We start from the raw sequence: 25,238 nt of genomic DNA on the forward strand, positions 1-25,238 counted from the left end.
CTCGACCAACTCCGCTGGGCAGGGCCACATTTTTCGCATGCCTGACACAAGACTCCCAAAGCAAGTGCTCTTACACGGCAAACGAGCCAAAGGAGGACAGAGGAAACGTTACAGGGACACCCTCAAAGCCTCCCTGATAAAGTGCAACATCCCCACTGACACCTGGGAGTCCCTGGCCAAAGACCAGTCCGCCCTAAGTGGAGGAAGTGCATCCGGGAGGATGCTGAGCACCTCGAGTCTCATCGCCGAGAGCATGCAGAAACCAAGTGCAGGCAGCGGAAGGAGCGTGCGGCAAACCAGTCCCACCCTCCCCTTCCCTCAACCACTGTCTGTCCCACCTGTGACAGGGACTGTGGTTCTCGTATTGGACTGTTCAGTCACCTAAGGACTCATGCTAAGAGTGGAAGCAAGTCTTCCTCGACTCCGAGGGACTGCCTATGTTGATGATGATGACAGATGGATTTGGATCTGTTTGGAGAGTGGTCACCAGTGGTATCCCGCAGGGTTCAGTGCGGGGATCGTAGCTTTTCACTATTTTTATGAATGATCTGGATTCAGAGGTTGGAGCACAGTTTGTAAAGTTGGAGATGATACCAAGATCTGTGCGAGTGCTGGAACTGTGGAAGATGCCCGTCTGATTCAGGCAGATCTTAATGTGTTGGGAGACTGGGCTGAAGACGGGAAAATGATGTATAACTTATATAAATGCATGTTATGCATGTGGGCAGGGCCAATGCTCAACATTCATACACGCTCCAGGGACAGGCATTAAAGATGGTGGAGATAGAAAGAGATTTGGGCATTCGAGTGTATATATCCTTAAAGGTACCCGAGCAATGCCATGCAGCGATAGCTGGAGCAAATAGGGTGTTGGGGTGTATCCATGGGACAATTGAGTATAAGACGAGGCGTACTGTTCTGTCCCTGTACAACACCTTAGTCAGGCCGCACTTGGGATACTGGGTCCAGTTTTGGTCTCCTCACACTGTGGGTGATATTGAGGTTCGGGAAAGGATGCAGAGAGGGCCACGAGAATAACTCCCAGTCTGAAGCATCTTAGTTATTGAGATAGGTTAAAGGAGTTAGGACCCGATACCTTCGAGTGGTGTAGACTTAGGGGGATCTGACTGAGGTTTATAAGATAACGAAGAGAATAGACGGTGTTCCAGCTGACCGTTTATTTCAATTAAACAGGTTAGACAGGACCAGGGGGCACAAGGTTAAGTTGTATGAGGTTAGACTGAGGGGAGACGTCAGGAGGTGGTTCTTTCCCCAGAGAATAGCAAACCTCGGGACCTCGCTGTTCCATGTGGTGGATACAGACTCACTCAATTCCATCAAGTAAGAGCTGGATTTGTTTCTGGCTGTGACAGAGATCACCTCTTTTTCTTAGGCAGCCCCTCAGAGTCGAGGAAGACTTGTTTCCACACTGACAGAGAAACATAGAAACATAGAAAGGAGTAGGCCATTCGGCCCTTCTAGCCTGAACCACCATTCAATGAGTTCATGGCTGAACATGCAACTTCAGTACCCCATTCCTGCTTTCTCGCCATACCCCTTGATCCCCCGAGTAGTAAGGACATCATCTAACTCCTTTTTGAATATATTTAGTGAATTGGCCTCAACAACTTTCTGTGGTAGAGAATTCCACAGGTTCACCACTCTCTGGGTGAAGAAGATTCTCCTCATCTCGGTCCTAAATGACTTACCCCTTATCCTTAGACTGTGTCCCCTGGTTCTGGACTTCCCCAACATTGGGAACATTCTTCCTGCATCTAACCTGTCTAACCCCGTCAGAATTTTAAACGTTTCTATGAGGTCCCCTCTCATTCTTCTGAACTTCATTGAATACAAGCCCAGTTGATCCAGTCTTTCTTGATAGGTCAGTCCCGCCATCTCAGGAATCAGTCTGGTGAATCTTCGCTGCACTCCCTCGATAGCAAGAATGTCCTTCCTCAAGTTAGGAGACCAAAACTGCACACAATACTCCAGGTGTGGCCTCACCAAGGCCCTGTACAACGGTAGCAACACCTCCCTGCCCCTGTACTCAAATCCCCTCGCTATAAAGGCCACCATGCCATTTGCTTTCTTAACCGGCTGCTATACCTGCATGCCAACCTTCAATGACTGATGTACCATGACACCCAGGTCTCGTTGCACCTCCCCTTTTCCTAATCTGTCACCATTCAGATAATAGTCTGTCTCTCTGTTTTTACCACCAAAGTGGATAACCTCACATTTATCCACATTATACTTCATCTGCCATGCATTTGCCCACTCACCTAACCTATCCAAGTCGCTCTGCAGCCTCATAGCATCCTCCTCGCAGCTCACACTGCCACCTAACTTAGTGTCATCCGCAAATTTGGAGATACTACATTTAATCCCCTCGTCTAAATCATTAATGTACAATGTAAACAGCTGTGGCCCCAGCACAGAACCTTGCGGTACCCCACTAGTCACTGCCTGCCATTCTGAAAAGTCCCCATTTACTCCTACTCTTTGCTTCCTGTCTGACAACCAGTTCTCAATCCATGTCAGCACACTACCCCCAATCCCATGTGCTTTAACATTGCACACCAATCTCTTGTCTCCTGACATGTTCTCAGGTGACTGATGAGCCCAGTGTGGGACCTACAGTCTCTGTCACAGGTGGGGCAGACAGTGGTTGACGGACGGGTGGGTGGGGGGCCTGGGTTGTCGTGCGCTCCGTCCGCTGTTTGCGCTTGGCTTCCGCGTGCTCCCGGCGAAGGGACTCGAGGTGCTCAGCATCTTCCCGGATGCTTCTCTTCCATTTTGTGCTGTCTTGGGCCAGGGATTCCCAGGTGTCAGTGGGGATGCTGCGTATTTTCATGGAGGCTTTGAGGGTGTCCTTGAAGCATTTCCTCTGCCCACCTGGCGCTCGCTTGCCATGTCGAAGCTCGGAGCAGAGCGCTTGCTTTGGGAGTCTAGTATCGCGCATGTGGACGATGTGGCCCGTCCAGCGGAGCTGATCGGGTGTGGTCAGTGCTTCGATGCTGGCGGTGTTGGCCTGAGCGACAACACTGACTTTGGTTCGTCTATCCTGCCAATGGATTTGCAGGATCTTGCAGAGGCAGCGTTGGTGGTACTTCTTCAGTGCTTTGAGGTGCCTGCTGTACATAGTCCAGGTCTCTGAAGCATATAGGAGGGCGGGTATCACTACTGCTCTGTAGACCATGAGCTTGGTGTCGGGTTGAAATCCTGGTCTTCAAACACTCTCTTCCTCAGGCGGCCGAAGGCTGCACTGGCACACTGGAGGCGGTGTTGGACCTTGTTGTCGATGTCTGCCCTTGTTGACAGGAGGCTCCCAAGGTATAAGAACATAAGAACATAAGAAATAGGAGTAGGCCATATGGCTCCTCGAGCCTGCTCTGCCATTTAATACGATCATGGCTGATCCAATCATGGACTCAGGTCCACTTCCCCGCCCGCCCCCCATAACACCTTATTCCCTTATTGGTTCAGAAACTATCTGTTATGTATTTAACCCTTGGCAACCTGTATCACACCACCACAGAGGGCCTACCTGTTGGAGTCCCAAGGGATCCCAGCATCCCTTGGGAGCACGGTATATAAGCAGGCCACCCACGAGCTACCTGCAATCTGGGGTCTTATTAAAAGAGCTAAGGTCACACTTGTTCACAGTACTCAGTTTCATACTTTATTATGAGCGTATCAATTGGCGACAAGATAACGAACAACCACGCGAAAATGCAAAGAACTGTTGGTATCCTGCAGGAGTTCTCAGAAGGGGATGATTGGGAGGCCTTCGTGGAGAGACTCGACCAATACTTCGTGGTCAATGGGCTGGAAGGGGACGAGAACGCTGCCAAATGAAGGGCGATCCTCCTCACCTATTGCCTCATGAAGAATCTTCTAGCTCCGGCAAAATCCTATGAAGAATTGTGTACGCTGGTCCGGGAGCACCTAAATCCTAAGGAAAGTGTTTTGATGGCGAGATATCGGTTCTACACGTGTCAACGGTTGGAGGGCCAGGAAGTGGCGAGCTATGTCGCCGAACTAAAGCGCCTCGCAGGACATTGTGAGTTTGAGGGATTCCGAGAACAAATGCTGAGAGGCTTTTGTGTGCTTGGCATTGGCCATGAGGTAATCCTTCACAAACTATTGACTGTTGAAACACCGAATCTGAGTAAAGCCATAACGATAGTCCAGACATTTATGTCCACCAGTGACACCAAACAAATTACACTGCATAAAGAGGTTTCGGCCAGTACTGTGCACAAAGTAACGTAGTTTTCGAGCAGGTATATACATGGCAGAACGTACACGCCGGCTGCTGCCCAACCTCAGATGACCCAGAGTCCGCCATCAATGGTTAATGCGAGGCAGTTAACACCTTGTTGGTGCTGTGAAGATGATCATCGAGCCCATCAATGTCACTTCAAACACGATGTGTGCAACAGCTGCAGATCAATGGGACACCTCCAGCGAATGTGCAGGTGAGCTGCAAACCCTGCAAACCACCACGTTGCAGAGGAGGATCGATCCACTGTGGATCAGGCTGAGTGGGAGACTCGAACCGAGGAGGCAGAAGTATACGGGGTACACACATTCACCACGAAATGGCCATCAATAATGTTGAAAGTTGAACTGAACGGAATTCCAGTATCCATGGAACTGGACACGGTGCAAGTCAGTCTATAATGAGCAAAAAGGCCTTCGACAGGCTGTGGGGCAACAAGGCACACAGACCCAAGCTGAGCCCCAGTCACACCAAACTGAGAACTTACACCAAGGAACTGACCTCTGTAATTGGCAGCGCAGAAGTCAATGTCTCCTGTGATGGAGCAGTACACGAACTGCCGCTGTGGATTGTGCCAGGGGATGGCCCCACACTATTTGGCAGAAGCTGGCTGGGAAAAATCCACTGGAACTGGGAGGACATCCGAGCGCTTTCATCCTTCGACGACGCCTCACGTGCCCAGGTTCTGAGCAAGTTCCCATCGTTGTTCGAGTCAGGCAGTGGAAGCTTCTCGGGGGCAAAAGTGCAGATCCACTTGGTCCCCGGTACACGACCCATCCACCACAAGGCTCAGGCGGTACCGTATATCCCTGTGTGGCATAAGAATAAAAAAGGGAAGGTGGCCCAACTGTGGCTAACAAGGGAAATTAGGGATAGTGTTAGATCCAAGGAAGAGTCATAGAAATTGGCCAGAAAAAGCAGCAAACCTGAGGACTGGGAGAAATTTAGAATTCGACAGAGGAGGACGAAGGGTTTAATTAGGAGGGAGAAAATGGAGTATGAGAGTAAGCTTGCAGGGAACATAAAAACTGACTGCAAAAGCTTCTATAGATATGTAAAGAGAAAAAGATTAAGGAAGACTAATTTAGGTCCCTTGCAGTCAGAATTCATAATGGGGAACAAAGAAATGGCAGACCAATTGAACAAATATTTTGGCTCTGTCTTCACTAAGGAAAGACACGAATAACCTCCCGAAAATACTAGGGGACCGAGGGTCGAGCGAGAAGGGGGAACCAAGGGAAATCCTTATTAGTCAGGAAAAGGTGTTAGGGAAATTAAAGGGACTGAAGGCTGATAAATCCTCAGGGCCTGATAGTCTGCATCCCAGAGTAGTAAAGGAAGTGGCCCTAGAACTAGTGGATGCATTGGTGATCATTTTCCAACAGTCTATCGACTCTGGATCAGTTCCTATGGACTGGAGGATAGCTAATGTAGCACCACTTTTTAAAAAGGGAGAGAGAGAGAAAGTGGGTAATTATAGACCAGTTAGTCTGACATCAGTAGTGGGGAAAATGTTGGAATCAATTATTAAGGATGAAATAGCTGCGCATTTGGAAAGCAGTGATTGGATCAGACCAAGTTAGCAAGGTTTTATGAAAGGGAAATCATGCTTGACAAATCTTCCAGAATTTTTAGAGGATGTAACGAGTAGAGTGGACAAGGGAGAACCAGTGGATGTGGTGTATTTGGTCTTTCAAAAGGCTTTTGCCAAGGTCCCACACAAGAGATTGGTGTGCAAAATCAAAGCACATGGTATTGAGGGTAATGTATTGATGTGGTAGAGAACTGGTTGGCAGACAGGAAGCAGAGAGTCGGGATAAACGGGTCCTTTTCAGAATGGCAGGCAGTGACAAGTGGGGTACCACAGGGCTCAGTGCTGGGACCCCAGCTCTTTACAATATACATTAATGATTTAGACGAAGGAATTGAATGTAATATCTCCAAGTTTGCAGATGACACTAAGCTGGGTGACGGTGTGAGCTGTGAGGAGGACGCTAAGAGGCTGCAGGGTGACTTGGACAGGTTAGGTGAGTGGGCAAATGCATGGCAGATGAAGTATAATGTGGATAAATGTGAGGTTATCCACTTCGGTGGCAAAAACATGAAGGCAGATTATTATCTGAATGGTGACAGATTAGGAAAAGGGGAGGTGCAACGAGACCTGGGTGTCATGGTACATCAGTCATTGAAGGTTGGCATGCAGGATAACAGGCGGTAAGGAAAGCAAATGGCATGTTGGCCTTCATAGTTAGAGGATTTGAGTTCAGGGGCAGGGAGGTGTTACTACAGTTGTACAGGGCCTTGGTGAGGTCTCACCTGGAGTATTGCGTACAGTTTTGGTCTCCTAACCTGAGGAAGGACATTCTTGCTATTGAGGGAGTGCAGCGAAGGTTCACCAGACTGATTCCCGGGATGGCGGGACTGACATATCAAGAAAGACTGGATCAACTGGGCTTATATTGATTGGAATTTAGAACAATGAGAGGGGATCTCATAGAAACGTTTAAAATTCTGACGGGACTGGACTGGTTAGATGCGGGAAGAATGTTACCGATGTTGGGGAAGTCCAGAACCAGGGGTCACAGTCTAAGGATAAGGGGTAAGCCAGTTAGGACCGAGATGAGGAGAAACTTCTTCACTCAGAGAATTGTGAACCTGTGGAATTCTCTACCACAGAGGCCAGTTCATTGGATATATTCAAAAGGAAGTTAGATGTGGCCCTTACGACTAAAGGGATCAAGGGGTATGGAGAGAAAGCAGGAATTGGGTACTAACATGGTATGATTAGCCATGGCCTACTCATGCACCTACTTTCTATGTTTCTATCAATATAACGTGTGAAAAAGTGGAAATTGAGCTGGACAGGCTGCAGCGAGAAGGTATCATTGCGCCGGTGGAATTCAACGAGTGGGGCAGTCCGATTGTCCCGGTACTTAAAGAGGACGGCACGGTCAGAATTTGTGGGGACTATAAAGTAACGATTAACCATTTTTCGCTACAGGACCAGTACCCGCTACCCAAGGCAGACGACCTATTTGCGACCATGGCTGGAGGGAAGACATTCACCAAGCTGGACCTGACCTCGGCCTACATGACGCAGGAGCTGGAGGAGTCTTCGAAAGGCCTCATCTGCATCAACACGCACAGAGGTCTGTTCATCTATAACCGGTGCCCGTTCAGGATTCGGTCGGCCGCGGCAATCTTTCAACGGAACATGGAGAGCCTGCTAAAGTCGGTTCCTCACATCGTGGTTTTCCAGGACAATATATTGTTTACAGGCCGGGACACCATGGAACACTTGAAGAATCTGGAAGAGGTTCTTAGTCGGTTGGATCACGTGGGACTCAGGTTGAAACGTTCGAAGTGTGTTTTCCTGGTGCCGGAGGTCGAGTTATTGAGAAGAAGAATCGCAGCAGACGGCATCAGACCCACCGACGCCAAGACGGAAACCATCAAGAACGCACCGAGACCACAGAACGTGATGGAGCTGCGGTCGTTCCTGGGATTCCTTAACTATTCAGTAATTTCCTACCTGGGTTAAGCACCCTGCTCGAACCCCGACATGTGTTACTTCACAAGGGAGACGGCTGGGTATGGGGGAATTCACAAGAGGCTGCCTTTGAGAAAGCCAGAAATCTGTTGTGTTCTAACAAACTGCTTGTCCGCTATAACCCATGTAAACGATTAGTGTTAGCTTCCGATGCGTTGTCATACGGGGTCGGGTGTGTGTTACAACAGGCTAACGAATCGGCGATTTTGCAACCGGTCGCTTATGCGTCCAGGAGTCTGTCCAAGGCCGAAAGGGCCTACAGCACGGTTGAAAAAGAGACTCTGGTGTGCGTTACGGGGTAAAAAAATGCACCAGTATTTGTTTGGCCTCAAGTTTATGCTTGAAACTGACAACAAGCTACAGATATCGCTACTCTCCGAGAGCAAAGGAATTAACACCAATGCCTCTGCCCGCATCCAAAGATGGGCACTCACGCTGTCGGCATACAACTATGTAATCTGCCACAGACCAGGCACAGAGAACTGTGCGGATACTCTCAGTCAGCTAGCTTTGCCCACCACCAGGGTGGAAATAGCACAGCCTGCAGACTTGCTCTTGGTGATCGATGCATTCGAAAAGGAAAACGAAAAGTCACCCGTTACAGCCCATCAGATCAGGACCTGGACCAGCCAAGGTTAGTAAAGACAAACATAGGTCCCCTGCAGTCAGAATCAGAGGAAGTCATAACGGGGAACAAAGAAATGGCAGACCAATTGAACAAGTACTTTGGTTCGGTATTCACTAAGGAGGACACAAACAACCTTCCGGATATAAAAGGGGTCGGAGGGTCTAGTAAGAAGGAGGAACTGAGGGAAATCCTTATTAGTCGGGAAATTGTGTTGGGGAAATTGATGGGATTGAAGGCCGATAAATCCCCAGGGCCCTTAAGGAGATGGCCTTGGAAATAGCGGATGCATTGACAGTCATTTTCCAACATTCCATAGACTCTGGATCAGTTCCTATTGAGTGGAGGGTAGCCAATGTAACCCCACTTTTTAAAAAAGGAGGGAGAGAGAAAACAGGGAATTATAGACCGGTCAGCCTGACATCGGTAGTGGGTAAAATGATGGAATCAATTATTAAGGATGTCATAGCAACGCATTTGGAAAGAGGTGACATGATAGGTCCAAGTCAGCATGGATTTGTGAAAGGGAAATCATGCTTGACAAATCTTCTGGAATTTTTTGAGGATGTTTCCAGTAGAGTGGACAAGGGAGAACCAGTTGATAGGGAATGGAAGACCAACAGGAAGAGCAGTGCAAGGAAGGTAGTGCAGGGGTCCCCTGCGGTCATCCCCCTGCAAAACAGATACACTGCTTTGAATACTGTTGGGGGGAATGACTCATCAGGGGAGGGCAGCAGCAGCCAAGTTCATGGAACCGTGGCTGGCTCTGCTGCACAGGAGGGCAGCAAAAAGAGTGGGCGAGCGATAGTGATAGGGGACTCGATTGTAAGGGGAATAGATAGGCGTTTCTGCGGCCGCAACCGAGACTCCAGCACGGTATGTTGCCTCCCTGGTGCAAGGGTCAAGGATGTCTCTGAGCGGGTGCACGACATTCTGAAAAGGGAGGGTGAACAGCCAGTTGTCGTGGTGCACATTGGTACCAATGATATAGGTAAAAAAAGGGATGAGGTCCTACGAGACGAATTTAAGGAGCTAGGAGCTAAATTAAAAAGTAGGACCTCAAAAGTAGTAATCTTGGGATTGCTACCAGTGCCACGTGCTAGTCAGAGTAGGAATTGCAGGATAGCGCAGATGAATACGTGGCTTGAGCAGTGGTGCAGCAGGGAGGGATTCAAATTCCTGGGGCATTGGAACCGGTTCTGGGGGAGGTGGGACCAGTACAAACCGGACGGTCTGCACCTGGGCAGGACCGGAACCAATGTCCTAGGGGGAGTGTTTGCTAGTGCTGTTGGGTAGGAGTTAAACTAATATGGCAGGGGGATGGGAACCAATGCAGGGAGACAGAGGGAAACAAAAAGGAGACAAAAGCAAAAGACAGAAAGGAGATGAGTAAAAGTGGAGGGCAGAGAAACCCAAGGCAAAAAACAAAAAGGGCCACTGAATATAAAGGGGCTGCAGGAGGGGTCAAAACTAAAAATCATGGTTTAAAAACTTGTGTTAAAACACTCTACCTGAACACACGCAGCATTCGAAATAAAGTAAATGAGTTGACGGCACAAATCATTACAAATGGGTATGATTTGGTGGCCATTACAGAAACGTGGTTGCAGGGTGGCCAAGACTGGGAATTAAACATACAGGGGTATCTGACGATTCGGAAAGATAGACAAGAAGGGAAAGGAGGTGGGGTAGCTCTGTTAATAAATGATGATTTCAGGGCAGTTGTGAGAGACGATATTGGCTCTAATGAACAAAATGTTCAATCATTGTGGGTGGAGATTAGAGATAGTAAGGGGAAAAAGTCACTGGTGGGCGTAGTTTATAGGCCCCCAAATAATAGCTTCATGGTGGGGCGGGCAATAATCAAGGGAATAATGGAGGCATGTGAAAAAGGAACGGCAGTAATCATGGGGGATTTTAACCTACATATCGATTGGTCAACTCAAATCACACGGGGTAGCCTGGAGGAGGAATTCATCGAATGCATGCAGGATTGTTTCTTAGAACAGTATGTTACAGAACCTACAAGGGAGCAAGCTATCTTAGATCTGGTCCTGTGTAATGAGATAGGAATAATAACCGATCTAGTAAAAGATCCTCTCGGAATGAGTGATCACAATATGGTTGAATTTGTAATAAAGATTGAGGGTGAGGAAGTTGTGTCAGAAACGAGCGTACGATGCTTAAACAAAGGGGACTACAGTGGGATGAGGGCAGAGTTGGCTAAAGTAGACTGGAAACACAGACTAAACGGTGGCACAATTGAGGAACAGTGGAGGACTTTTAAGGAGCTCTTTCATAGTGCTGTACAAAAATATATTCCAGTGAAAAAGAAGGGTGGTAAGAGAAGGGATAACCAGCCGTGGATAACCAAGGAAATAAAGGAGAGTATCAAATCAAAGACTAATGCGTATAAGGTGCCCAAGGTTAGTGGGAAACTAGAGGATTGGGAAAATTTTAAACAACAGCAAAGAATGACTAAAAAAGCAATAAAGAAAGGAAAGATAGATTACGAAGGTAAACTTGCGCAAAACATAAAAACAGATAGTAAAAGCTTTTACAGATATATAAAATGGAAAAGAGTGACTAAAGTAAATGTTGGTCCCTTAGAAGATGAGAAGGGAGATTTAATAATGGGAAATGTGGAAATGGCTGAGACCTTAAACAATTATTTTGCTTCAGTCTTCACAGTGGAAGACACAAAAACCATACCAAAAATTGTTGGTCACAGGAATGTGGGAAGGGAGGACCTTGAGACAATCACTATCACTAGGGGGGTAATGCTGGACAGGCTAATGGGACTCAAGGTAGACAAGTCCCCTGGTCCTGATGAAATGCATCCCAGGGTATTAAAAGAGATGGCGGAAGTTATAGCAGATGCATTCGTTATAATCTACCAAAATTCTCTGGACTCTGGGGAGGTACCAGCGGATTGGAAAGCAGCTAATGTAACGCCTCTGTTTAAAAAAGGGGGCAGACAAAAGGCAGGTAACTATAGGCCGGTTAGTTTAACATCTGTAGTGGGGAAAATGCTTGAAGCTATCTTTAAGGAAGAAATAACGGGACATCTGGATAGGAATAGTGCAATCAAGCAGACGCAGCATGGATTCATGAAGGGGAAATCATGTTTAACTAATTTACTGGAATTCTTTGAGGACATAACGAGCATGGTGGGTAGAGGTGTACCGATGGATGTGGTGTATTTAGATTTCCAAAAGGCATTCGATAAGGTGCCACACAAAAGGTTACTACAGAAGATAAAGTTACGCGGAGTCAGAGGAAATGTATTAGCTTGGATTGAGAATTGGCTGGCGAACAGAAAGCAGAGAGTCGGGATAAATGGGTCCTTTTCGGGTTGGAAATCGGTGGTTAGTGATGTGCCACAGGGATCGGTGCTGGGACCACAACTGTTTACAATATACATAGATGACCTGGAAGAGGGAACAGAGTGTAGTGTAACAAAATTTGCAGATGACACAAAGATTAGTGGGAAAGCGGGTTGTGTAGAGGACACAGAGAGGCTGCAAAGAGATTTAGATAGGTTAAGCAAATGGGCTAAGGTTTGGCAGATGGAATACAATGTCGGAAAGTGTGAGGTCATCCACCTTGGAAAAAAAAACAGTAAAAGGGAATATTATTTGAATGGGGAGAAATTACAACATGCTGCGGTGCAGAGGGACCTGGGGGTCCTTGTGCATGAATCCCAAAAAGTTAGTTTGCAGGTGCAGCAGGTAATCAGGAAGGCGAATGGAATGTTGGCCTTCATTGCGAGAGGGATGGAGTACAAAAGCAGGGAGGTCCTGCTGCAACTGTACAGGGTATTGGTGAGGCCGCACCTGGAGTACTGCGTGCAGTTTTGGTCACCTTACTTAAGGAAGGATATACTAGCTTTGGAGGGGGCACAGAGACGATTCACTTGGTTGATTCCGGAGATGAGGGGGTTACCTTATGATGATAGATTGAGTAGACTGGGTCTTTACTCGTTGGAGTTCAGAAGGATGAGGGGTGATCTTATAGAAACATTTAAAATAATGAAAGGGATAGACAAGATAGAGGCAGAGAGGTTGTTTCCACTGGTCGGGGAGACTAGAACTAGGGGGCACAGCCTCAAAATACGGGGGCAGCCAATTTAAAACCAAGTTGAGAAGTAATTTATTCTCCCAGAGGGTTGTGAATCTGTGGAATTCTCTGTCCAAGGAAGCAGTTGAGGCTAGCTCATTGAATGTATTCAAGTCACAGATAGATAGATTTTTAACCAATAAGGGAATTAAGGGTTACGGGGAGTGGGCGGGTAAGTGGAGCTGAGTCCACGGCCAGGTCAGCCATGATCTTGGTGAATGGCGGAGCAGGCTCGAGGGGCTAGATGGCCTACTCCTGTTCCTAATTCTTATGTTCTAAATGTGAGGTTATCCACTTTGGTGGTAAAAACAGAGAGACAGACTATTATCTGAATGGTGACAGATTAGGAAAAGGGGAGGTGCAACGAGACCTGGGTGTCATGGTACATCAGTCATTAAAGGTTGGCATGCAGGTACAGCAGGCGGTTAAGAAAGCAAATGGCATGTTGGCCTTCATAGCGAGGGGATTTGAGTGCAGGGGCAGGGAGGTGTTGCTACAGTTGTACAGGGCATTGGTGAGGCCACATCTGGAGTATTGTGTACAGTTTTGGTCTCCTAACTTGAGGAAGGACATTCTTGCTATTGAGGGAGTGCAGCGAAGGTTCGCCAGACTGATTCCCGGGATGGTGGGACTGACCTATCAAGAAAGACTGGATCAACTGGGCTTGTATTCACTGGAGTTCAGAAGAATGAGAGGGGACCTCATAGAAACGTTTAAAATTCTGATGGGTTTAGACAGGTTAGATGCAGGAAGAATGTTCCCAATATTGGGGATGTCCAGAACCAGGGGACACAGTCTAAGGATAAGGGGTAAACCATTTAGGACTGAGATGAGGAGAAACTTCTAGTCTCCCCCATCAGTGGAAACATCCTCTCTGCATCCACCTTGTCAAGCCCCCTCATAATCTTACACATTTCGATAAGATCACCTTCATTCTTCTGAATTCCAATGAGTAGAGGCCCAACCTCCTCAACCTTTCCTGATAAGTCAACCCCCTCATCTCCGGAATCAACCTAGTGAACCTTCTCTGAACTGCCTCCAAAGCAAGTATATCCTTGCTTAAATATGGAAACTAAAACTGCACACAGTATTCCAGGTGTGGCCTCACCAATACCCGGTACAACTGTAGCAAGACTTCCCTGCTTTTATAGTCCACCCCTTTGTAATAAAGGCCAAGATACCATTGGCCTTCCTGATCACTTGCTGTACCTGCATGCTAACCTTTTGTGTTTCATGCACAAGGACCCCCAGGTCCTGCTGTACTGCAGCACTTTGCATTCTTTCTCCATTTAAATAATAACTTACTCTTTGATTGTTTCTGCCAAAGTGCATGACCTCACACTTTCCAACATTATACTCCATCTGCCAAATGTTTGCCCACTCACTGAGCCTGTCTATGTCCTTTTGCAGATTGTTTGTGTCCTCCTCACACATTGCTTTTTCCTCTTTGTATCATCAGCAAACTTGACTACATTACACTCGGTCCCTTCTTCCAAGTCGTAAATAGATTGTAAATAGTTGGGGTCCCAGCACTGATCCCTGCGGTACCCCAGTAGTTACTCATTGCCAACCTGAGAATGAGCCATTTATCCCGACTCTCAGTTTTCTGTTAGTTAGCCAATTCTCTATCCATGCTAACATATTACCCCCAACCTCGTGAACTTTTATCTTGTGCAGTAACCTTTTATGTGGCACCTTGTCAAATGCCTTCTGGAAATCCAAATACACCACATCCACTGGAAGACAGAATATTATCTGAATGGTGACAGATTAGGAAAAGGGGAGGTGCAATGAGACCTGGGTGTCATGGTACATCAGTCATTGAGAGTTGGCATGCAGGTACAGGAGGCGGTGAAGAAGGCAAATGGCATGTTGGCCTTCATAGCGAGGGGATTTGAGTATAGGAGCAGGGTGGTCTTACTGCAGTTGTACAGGGTCTTGGTGAGGCCTCACCTGGAATATTGTGTTCAGTTTTGGTCTCCTAATCTGAGGAAGGACGTTCTTGCTATTGAGGGAGCACAGCGAAGGTTCACCAGACTGATTACAGGGATGGCTGGACTGACATATGAGGAGAGACTGGATCAACTGGACTTGTGTCCACTGGAGTTTAGAAGAATGAGAGGGGATCTCATAGAAACATATAAAATTCTGACGGGATTGGACAGGTTAGATGCAGGAAGAATATTCCTGGTGCTGAGGAGTTCCAGAACCAGGGGTCACAGTCTGAGGATAAGGGGTAAGCCATTTAGGAATGAGATGAGGAGAAACTGCTTCACTCAGAAAGTTGTTAACCTGTGGAATTCTCCACCACAGAGAGTTGTTTATGTCAGTTCATTACATATATTCAAAAGGGAGTTTGTTATGGCCCTTACGGCTAAAGGGATCAAGGGGTATGGAGAGAAAGCAGGAAAGGGGTACTGAGGGAATGATCAGCCATGAACTCATTGAATGGCGGTGCAGGCTCGAAGGGCCGAATGGCCTACTCCTGCACCTATTTTCTATGTTTCTATGTTTCTATCCACCCCGTTCATTACATCCTCAAAGAACTGCAGCAAATTTATCAAACATGACTTCCCTTTCATAAATCCTTTCTGACTTTGCCTGACTGAATTAAGTTTTTCCGAATGTCCTGTTACCGCTTCATACTCCATCCTCCCCCTGCTCCATGATGACATGCAGGCCATGATCCTGAACAATGGGTCCATTACAGACCCAATCCACGTCCGTACTGGGGCCAAGCAGGGCTGCGTCACAGCACTAACCCTCTGCTCAATCTTTCTCTCTGCCATGCTCTACCTCACACTCCACAAGTTCCCCGCGGGTGTGAAACTAAACTACAGAACCAGTGGGTAGCTGTTCAACCTTCATCATCTCCAGGCCAGGTCCAAGATCACCCCAACCTCTGTCATCGAGCTACAGTACACGGACGACGGCTGCGTCTGCGCACATTCAGAGGCTGAACTCCAGAACATAGTCGACATATTTACTGAGGGGCACGAAAGCAAGGGCCTTACAGTAAATATCCGTAAGACAAAGGTCCTCGTCGCACAGCACTGCCCCCCAGTCATCAAGATCCACGGCATGGCCCGGGACACCGTGGACCATTTCCATACCTCGGGAGCCTCGTATCAACAAGGGCAAACATCGATTACTCAATTCAACACCGCCTCCAGTGCGCCAGTGCAGCCTTCCGCCGCCTGAGGAAAAGAGTGTTTGAAGACCAGGCCCTCAAATCTACCACCAAGCTCATGGTCTACAGGGCTGTAGTGATACCTACCCTCCTGTATGGTTCAGAGACATGGACCATGTACAGTAGGTACCTCACCCCCAGCTCATGGTCTACAGGGCTGTAGTGATACCCACCCTCCTGTATGGTTCAGAGACATGGACCATGTACAGTAGGTACCTCACCCCCAGCTCATGGTCTACAGGGCTGTAGTGATACCTACCCTCCTGTATGGTTCAGAGACATGGACCATGTACAGTAGGTACCTCACCCCCAGCTCATGGTCTACAGGGCTGTAGTGACACCTACCCTCCTGTATGGTTCAGAGACATGGACCATGTACAGTAGGTACCTCACCCCCAGCTCATGGTCTACAGGGCTGTAGTGATACCCACCCTCCTGTATGGTTCAGAGACATGGACCATGTACAGTAGGTACCTCACCCCCAGCTCATGGTCTACAGGGCTGTAGTGATACCTACCCTCCTGTATGGTTCAGAGACATGGACCATGTACAGTAGGTACCTCACCCCCTGCTCATGGTCTACAGGGCTGTAGTGATACCCACCCTCCTGTATGGCTCAGAGACATGGACCATGTACAGTAGGTACCTCACCCCCAGCTCATGGTCTACAGGGCTGTAGTGATACCCGCCCTCCTGTATGGTTCAGAGACATGGACCATGTACAGTAGGTACCTCACCCCCAGCTCATGGTCTACAGGGCTGTAGTGATACCCGCCCTCCTGTATGGTTCAGAGACATGGACCATGTACAGTAGGTACCTCACCCCCAGCTCATGGTCTACAGGGCTGTAGTGATACCTGCCCTCCTGTATGGTTCAGAGACATGGACCATGTATAGTAGACACCTCAAGTCGATGGAGAAATAACACCAACAAAGTATCCGCAAGATCCGACAAATCCCCTGGGAGGACAGACGCACCAACGTCAGTGTCCTCAACCAGGCCAACATCCCCAGCATTGAAGCACTGACCACACTCGACCAGCTCCGCTGGGCAGGCCACATTGTCCGCATGCCCGAAACGAGACTCCCAAAGCAAGCGCTCTACTCGGCACTCCTTTATGGCAACAGAGCCCCAGGTGGGCAGAGGAAACGTTACAGGGACACCCTCAAAGCTTCCCTGATAAAATGCAACATCCCCACCGACATCTGGGAGTCCCTGGCCAAAGACCGCCCTAAGTGGAGGAAGTGCATCCGGGAGGGCACTGAGCACCTCGAGTCTCATCGCCGAGAGCATGCAGAAACCAAGCGCAGGCAGCGGAAGGAGCATGCGGCAAACCAGTCCCACCCTCCCCTTCCCTCAACCACTGTCTGTCCCACCCTCCCCTTCCCTCAACCACTGTCTGTCCCACCCTCCCCTTCCCTCAACCACTGTCTGTCCCACCCTCCCCTTCCCTCAACCACTGTCTGTCCCACCCTCCCCTTCCCTCAACCACTGTCTGTCCCACCCTCCCCTTCCCTCAACCACTGTCTGTCCCACCTGTGACAGGGGACTGTGAGGAAGGTTGAGAAGAGGTTTGGTACTATGACACAGCCCTGTTTGACCCCGGTCCGGATGTGGATTGGGTCTGTGATGGACCGTTGGTCAGGATCATGATTTGTTGTCGTGGAGCAGGCGGAGGATGGTGACAAACTTTTGGGGGCAACCGAAATGGAGGAGGACGCTCATAGTCCCTCGCGATTAACAAAGGCCTTTGTAAGGGCAAAGAAGACTTTGTACAATGGCTGGTGCTGTTCCCTGCATTGCTGTTGCAGTTGTCGCACCGTAAAGATCATGTCCATTGTACCCCGTAATGGACAGAGTCCGCACTGTGACTCCGGGAGAAGCTCCTCAGCCACAGGGAGCAGACGGAGGCTCAGGAGACACCAGCAGAGGGAGGCAGTGAGTAAAGTGAATTGGACAGAGGCTTGGATGAAGGGAGCGAGTGTAATGGAGCCAAGTTTGCTGATGATACAAAGATGGGTGGGAAAGTAAATTGTGAGGAGGACACAAAAAATCTGCAAAGGGACATAGACAGACTCAGTGAGTGGGCAAAAAGTTGGCAGATGGAGTATAATGTGGGAAAATGTGAGGTTATCCACTTGGGCAGAAATAATAGAAAAACAAATTATAATTTAAATGGAGAAAGATTGCAAAGTGCTGCAGTACAGAGAGACCTGGGGGTCCTTGTGCATGAAACACAAAAAGTTAGTATACAGGTACAGCAAGTGATCAGGAAGGTCAATGGAATGTTGGCCTTTATTGCAAGGGGGATAGAGTATAAAAGCAGAGAAGTCCTGCTACAACTGTACAGGGTATTGGTGAGGCCACACCTAGAGTACTGCATACTGTTTTGGTCTCTGTATTTAAGAAAGGATATACTTGCATTGGAGGCTGTTCAGAGAAGGTTCACTCGGTTGATTCCGGAGATGAGGGGGTTGACTTATGAGGAAAGGTTGAGTAGGTTGGGCCTATACTCATTGGAGTTCAGAAGAATGAGAGGGGATCTTATCGAAACGTATAAGATAATGAGAGGGCTTGACAAGGTGGATGCAGAGAGGATATTTCCACTCATAGGGGAAACTAAAACGAGAGGACATAGTCTTAGAATAAGGGGCCGCCCATTTAAAACTGAGATGAGGAGGAATTTCTTCTCTCAGAGGGTTGTAAATCTGTGGAATTCTCTGCCCCAGAGAGCTGTGGAGGCTGGGTGATTGAATATATTTAAGGTGGAGATTGACAGATTTTTGAGCGATAAGGGAGTAAAGGGTTATGGGGAGCGGGCAGGGAAGTGGAGCTGAGTCCATGATCAGATCAGCCATGATCTTATTAAATGGCGGAGCAGGCTCGAGTGGACGAATGGCCGACTCCTGCTCCTATTTCTTATGTTCTTGTGTTCTTAGAACAGAATGGCCCACCACAGGGAACCTATGGCACTAATGTGACAAAGGAGACACTCCCCACCAGCACAAGGGGCTGGAGCTCTAGGTTCCTTGGATAGAGAATTTGTAATTCCATATAGTATGGGAGATTTCAGCAAGGTGGCTACTACCATCAAGAGGTTAGAAGTGGGGGAAGACCCTTGATCATTTCCTAGAGGAGGAACAAATAGCTGATTTGAGTAAGCTGGATAATGAAGAAAAGTTTATTGCTTTAAACCCAAATCCTGGTATTAGTGCGGGCCTCCCCCTCCCCCTCCCCGAATGTAAAAGGACCGGGCCGAGGGACGGTTTGAAAGCACGAGTTGCTCAAGTAATGGGAGCCGGTAAAGGGAATCCGTTTAAAGCCATGGTGGCAGTATAGCAGGGCACCAACAAGCCCCCGGTTGCTATTGCTGACCAATTGTGAACTGACAAGGATCTAATGTGTGGGATGGTAAGGCGAGAGGATGTGAATGGGCTGCATGACCTGATAGCTAGTAGTCAGCCATGTTTACAAGTTAGCTGTGTCAGGTTTTGATCCTGAGGATGAGGGTGAAGATAACTCAGAGGCCATGCTATTGAGGAAAATGACACTGCACTTTGAGAGGTGACTAGTGGACTGGGGTAATTGATAAGCCGAAGGGTCAGGTGTGAGATGAAAGGAGGTGTCACAAGGAAGTGGCAGGAGGAAGCTCAAACACGAGAAAGGGGAAGAGGGAGGGCAACGTATTAATGACTGAAACCTAAGGAAGGGAGGACTGAGGTTCCACAGTCAGAAGAACCTCAGCTGAGAGCCCCTACTTACCAGGAGTTGCCTAGATATGTGACCAGGTGTATGAAAGCGGATGATATAGTCCCTGGGGAGAATTCCAGGGAACCTCAGGCACGAAGGGGCCACACTCAGCCCAAATACCTGTGTAACATTAAAGGATATTTAAAAGTTTTCAGTTTGTGAGTGCGTGTGTCTGGAAGCTTTCTCAACTATGACTATTTGGGCAGTTAAAGAATTTTTCATTTGTCTCAAAGTATGTCTGTAACAAAAGTCTGTTTTATCTCTGCCTACTTTTTCAGACACAACTGAATTTTTATAACCCTTAGTGTTGTGCTGGATGTGAGAAGCTTTATCATCGTGTACCTGGAATTGAATTATATTTTGAGTTAGAAACACAAGTGTAGTTTTATTTTGATTGCGATTTGCGGAATTATGAAATGCACAGGAGATCTTTTGTTCTATAAAAGATGAGTTTTGGCCTTGAAGTTAGTTGCTATGAATTCAATTGCAAAATTCGAATCGTAACACTGCAATGTCTGTTCAGTTTGTTTGCAGAAAGGGAAAATTTCTGTCTTTGCACGATTTCCCTTGCAAATTAAAGTTATTGAGATTAACTAACCTATAAAAACACGACTTTCATTGCGTCCATGGTGAAATTCTGGTTATTTCAAAATGCGAATGTCTCTGGTTCCGGACATGAGTCTTTCACATGGAGGAGAAAAAAGAAGACACCTTGTGTTGATGACTTTTTTTGGTAGAAAAAATAAAAGTTGTCGTTTAGTTGTTTGGAAAAAGATTTTTACATGAAGTGACATAATGACATCAGACAATATTTTGAACTGCTTTTTTATAAACTCAAAGCAGTTAACCCTTTCTGCTGACGGATGTTTTCTTAATTCTGCAATGAATCAATATTAATTTGCTGCAGGTGAGACTGGGTGAGCTGTGATATAGGGAGCCACCAGCAGAGGGAGAGAGTGAGGCAGTGAGCTGTGATATCGGGAGACACCAGCAGAGGGAGGCAGTGAGAGCGTGAGCTGTGATACAGGGATACATCAGCAGAGGGAGGCAGTGAGAGATTGAGCTGTGATATAGGGAGACACCAGCAGAGGGAGGTAGTGAGAGATTGAGCTGTGATATAGGGATACACCAGCAGAGGGAGGCAGTGAGAGATTGAGCTGTGATATAGGGAGACACCAGCAGAGGGAGGTAGTGAGAGATTGAGCTGTGATATAGGGAGACACCAGCAGAGGGAGGCAGTGAGACAGTGAGCTGTGATATAGGGAGGAGGTGGGTGGGGTGGCTTGACCCATCCACCTCCATGGCACGAACCTGGTATTGCAGTACTTCCAGGAACGGTGCAGTGGCTCTCGGCTTTTTGGCTCAGAGCATTGGCGCAGAGTGATCCTTGATGTGTGCAAGGTGACCTCTGGCGTTTGTGATTAGACAAAGAATTGGAAAGATTGGCTACGAATAAAAAAAAATAGGGAGACACCAGCAGAGGGAGACAGTGAGACAGTGAGCTTTGATATAGGGAGACACCAGCAGAGGGAGACAGTGAGAGACTGAGCTGTGATATAAGGAGACACCAGCAGAGGGAGGCAGTGAGAGAGTGAGCTGTGATATAGGGAGACACCAGCAGAGGGAGACAGTGAGACAGTGAGCTGTGATATAGGGAGGCACCAGCAGAGGGAGGCAGTGAGAGAGTGAGCTGTGATTATAGGGAGACACCAGCAGAGGGAGACAGTGAGACAGTGAGCTGTGATATAGGGAGACACCAGCAGAGGGAGAGAGTGAGAGATTGAGCTGTGATATAGGGAGACACCAGCAGAGGGAGGCAGTGAGGCAGTGAGCTGTGATATAGGGAGACACCAGCAGAGGGAGACAGTGAGACAGTGAGCTGTGATACAGGGAGACACCAGCCGAGGGAGAGAGTGAGAGATTGAGCTGTGATAAAGGGAGACACCAGCAGAGGGAGGCAGTGAGGCAGTGAGCTGTGATATAGGGAGACATCAGCAGAGGGAGGCAGTGAGAGATTGAACTGTGATATAGGGAGACACCAGCAGAGGGAGACAGTGAGACAGTGAGCTGTGATATAGGGAGACACCAGCAGAGGGAGAGAGTGAGAGAGTGAGCTGTGATATAGGGAGACACCAGCAGAGGGAGGCAGTGAGAGATTGAGCTGTGATATAGGGAGACACCAGCAGAGGGAGACAGTGAGACAGTGAGCTGTGATATAGGGAGACACGAGCAGAGGGAGGCAGTGAGAGATTGAGCTGTGATTAAGGAAGAAATAGCGGGACATCCAGATAGGAATAGTGCAATCAAGCAGACGCAACATGGATTCATGAAGTGGAAATCATGTTTAACTAATTTACTGGAATTCTTGGAGGATATAACGAGCATGGTGGATAGAGGTGTACCGATGGATGTGGTGTATTTAGATTTCCAAAAGACATTCGATAAGGTGCCACACAAAAGGTTACTGCAGAAGATAAAGGTGCGCGGAGTCAGAGGAAATGTATTAGCATGGATAGAGAATTGGCTGGCGAACAGAAATCAGAGAGTCGGGATAAATGGGTCCTTTTCGGGTTGGAAATCGGTGGTTAGTGGTGTGCCACAGGGATCAGTGCTGGAACCACAACTGTTTACAATATACATAGATGACCTGGAAGAGGGGACAGAGTGTAGTGTAACAAAATTTGCAGATGACACAAAGATTAGTGGGAAAGCGGGTTGTGTAGAGGACACAGAGAGGCTGCAAAGAGATTTGGATAGGTTAAGCGAATGGGCTAAGGTTTGGCAGATGGAATACAATGTCAGAAAGTGTGAGGTCATCCACCTTGGAAAAAAAACAGTAAAAGGGAATATTATTTGAATGGGGAGAAATTACAACATGCTGCGGTGCAGAGGGACCTGGGGGTCCTTGTGCATGAAACTCTTTTAGGAGACGCGCCAGTTACCACGTTGCGTCGTCATGTTACTGCCGAAAGACTGCAGCGGATGCCGGTTGCCCGGCGGGCCAAGCGGCCTAGCGACGCCGTGCCTCATCCAATTGGGAGGGGGCTGACACCGCCATGTGCGGCGTTGCGGCCGCTTTCCAACGAGGTATGGCCGACAGCGGTCCGACACGGGACGGCAGAGAAATCCGCATTTCGGCCCCGGCCGCATCAGACAGCCAGAACAGGCCAACCGAAGTTTTCCACCCGCCGACTGGCCGATCAAGTCCGCTTCCGAAGAAAAGCGCTCGGCTTAACTGCCAGCCGGCCGGTCGGCCGCCCGTCCCCGCCCCCGGCCCAAAAATTCGACATTTTGAAACAACTGCCTCCCCGTCGGGGAATTGAACCCCGGTCTCCCGCGTGACAGGCGGGGATACTCACCACTATACTAACAAGGCCCAAAAAGTTAGTTTGCAGGTGCAGCAGGTAATCAGGAAGGTGAATGGAATGTTGGCCTTCATTGCGAGAGGGATGGAGTACAAAAGCAGGGAGGTCCTGCTGCAACTGTACAGGGTATTGGTGAGGCCGCACCTGGAGTACTGCGTGCAGTTTTGGTCACCTTACTTAAGGAAGGATATACCGGCTTTGGAGGGGGTACAGAGACGATTCACTCGGCTGATTCCGGAGATGAGGGGGTTACCTTATGATGATAGATTGAGTAGACTGGATCTTTACTCGTTGGAGTTCAGAAGGATGAGGGGTGATCTTATAGAAACATTTAAAATAATGAAAGGGATAGACATGATCGAGGCAGAGAGGTTGTTTCCACTGGTCGGGGAGACTAGAACTAGGGGGCACAGACTCAAAATACCGGGGAGCCAATTTAAAACCGAATTGAGAAGGAATTTCTTCTCCCAGAGGGTTGTGAATCTGTGGAATTCTCTGCCCAAGGAAGCAGTTGAGGCTAGCTCATTGAATGTATTCAAGTCACAGATAGATAGATTTTTAACCAATAAGGGAAGTAAGGGTTACGGGGAGCGGGCGGGTAAGTGGAGCTGAGTCAACGACCAGATCAGCCATGATCTTGTTGAATGGCAGAGCAGGCTCGAAGGGCGAGATGGCCTACTCCTGTTCCTAATTCTTATGTTCTTATGATATCGGGAGACACCAGCAGAGGGAAGCAGTGAGACAGTGAGCTGTGATATTGGGAGATACCAGCAGAGGGAGGCAGTGAGACAGTGAGCTGTGATATTGGGAGACACCAGCAGAGGGAGGCAGTGAGACAGTGAGCTGTGATATTGGGAGACACCAGCAGAGGGAGGCAGTGAGACAGTGAGCTGTGATATTGGGAGACACCAGCAGAGGGAGGCAGTGAGACAGTGAGCTGTGATATTGGGAGACACCAGCAGAGGGAGGCAGTGAGACAGTAAGCTGTGATATTGGGAGACACCACATGCATGGAGTTGGAGCAGCATGTGACTTCAATCTTCAGCGTGAGCTGCTCCAAGTATCTGATGATTTTGAGGTGGGTGACTGGGTGACATCTTCAAAACCCTGGTTGCTGTTTTGGAGCGTGGGCAGTAACATCGGCAGGACCCAGGTACAGAGGAGTGGGAAGGTCGGGGCAGATGAGCGGCGAGTGTTTGTGGCGGAGGAGCAGCAAGAGATCGTGGCGGAGGTGTGACAGATGAGGGCACGGGGCCCAGGTGAGGCGAGGGCCCAGGGGCAGCATGGGCCCAGCCCACACTTCGATATGTGTGCTCTAGGTCCGTGCAGCAGAGCAGGTCTCCAGTCGTCCTGGTTAACCCTTGCCACTGGATAAAGACCTCGCTCTGTCAAGCCCGTGTGGTGGCTGGTGTGCAACGGTCACCCCACGTTAAACAATCCACCCACAGGCATCTTCCACCCCCTCAACTGGAGTTCAGGACTGGAACATCGGCTCCTTCATCGAAACACCTGTGAACTGGTGGAAGCAAGTCATCCTGGTTCGAGGGACTGCCTGTGATATTGAGGGAGGCACCAGCAGGGGGAGGTAGTGAGATGTCACAGCCAAGCGGGTAAGTGATTGGCTGGTGGATTGGTGAGTAGTTAATCTTTTTTTTCTTCTTTTTATTTCCTTATCAGTGGGTAACCTTTGACATTGTTTCCAAATTAAGTTAATCTAAGGGTTAAGTCATGGCAGGAGAGCCCAGACCCGTGTCATGCTCCACCTGTGCTATGTGGGAAATCAGAGACACTTCCAGTGTCCCTTACTACTATGTCTGCGGGAAGTATATCCAGCTGCAGCTCCTGACAGACCGCATTGTGGCACTGGAGCTGCGCATGGATTCACTCTGGAGCATCCACGATGCTGAGGATGATGCGAATAGCACATTTATTGAGTTGGACACACCGCAGGTAAAGGTTACACAGGCAGATAGGGAATGGGTGACCACCAGGCAGAGCAGTGCAAGGAAGGTAGTGCAGGGGTCCCCTGCGGTCATCCCCCTCCAAAACAGATACATCACCTTGGGTGCTGTTGGGGGGGATGACTCATCAGGGGAGGGCAGCAGCAGCCAAGTTCATGGCACCGTGGCTGGCTCTGCTGCACAGGAGGGCAGGAAAAAGAGTGGGAGAGCGATAGTGATAGGGGATTCAATTGTAAGGGGAATAGATAGACGTTTCTGCGGCCGCAACCGAGACTCCAGGATGGTATGTTGCCTCCCTGATGCAAGGGTCAAGGATGTCTCGGAGCGGCTGCAGGACATTCTGGAGGGGGAGGGTGAACAGCCAGTTGTCGTGGTGCATATAGGTACCAACG

General features: G+C 48.5%; 1 non-coding gene across 1 annotated transcript; it reads right to left on the reverse strand.

Moving 5' to 3' along the window:
- Positions 1-22,821: 22,821 nt before the first annotated feature.
- On the reverse strand, positions 22,822-22,896 carry trnad-guc (transfer RNA aspartic acid (anticodon GUC)). The gene has a single exon. It is a non-coding gene; the product is annotated as a tRNA-Asp (tRNA).
- Between the last annotated feature and the right edge of the window lie 2,342 nt (positions 22,897-25,238).

This window comes from Pristiophorus japonicus, unplaced genomic scaffold (assembly GCF_044704955.1).
Source record: "Pristiophorus japonicus isolate sPriJap1 unplaced genomic scaffold, sPriJap1.hap1 HAP1_SCAFFOLD_1137, whole genome shotgun sequence".
Taxonomy (NCBI): domain Eukaryota; kingdom Metazoa; phylum Chordata; class Chondrichthyes; family Pristiophoridae; genus Pristiophorus; species Pristiophorus japonicus.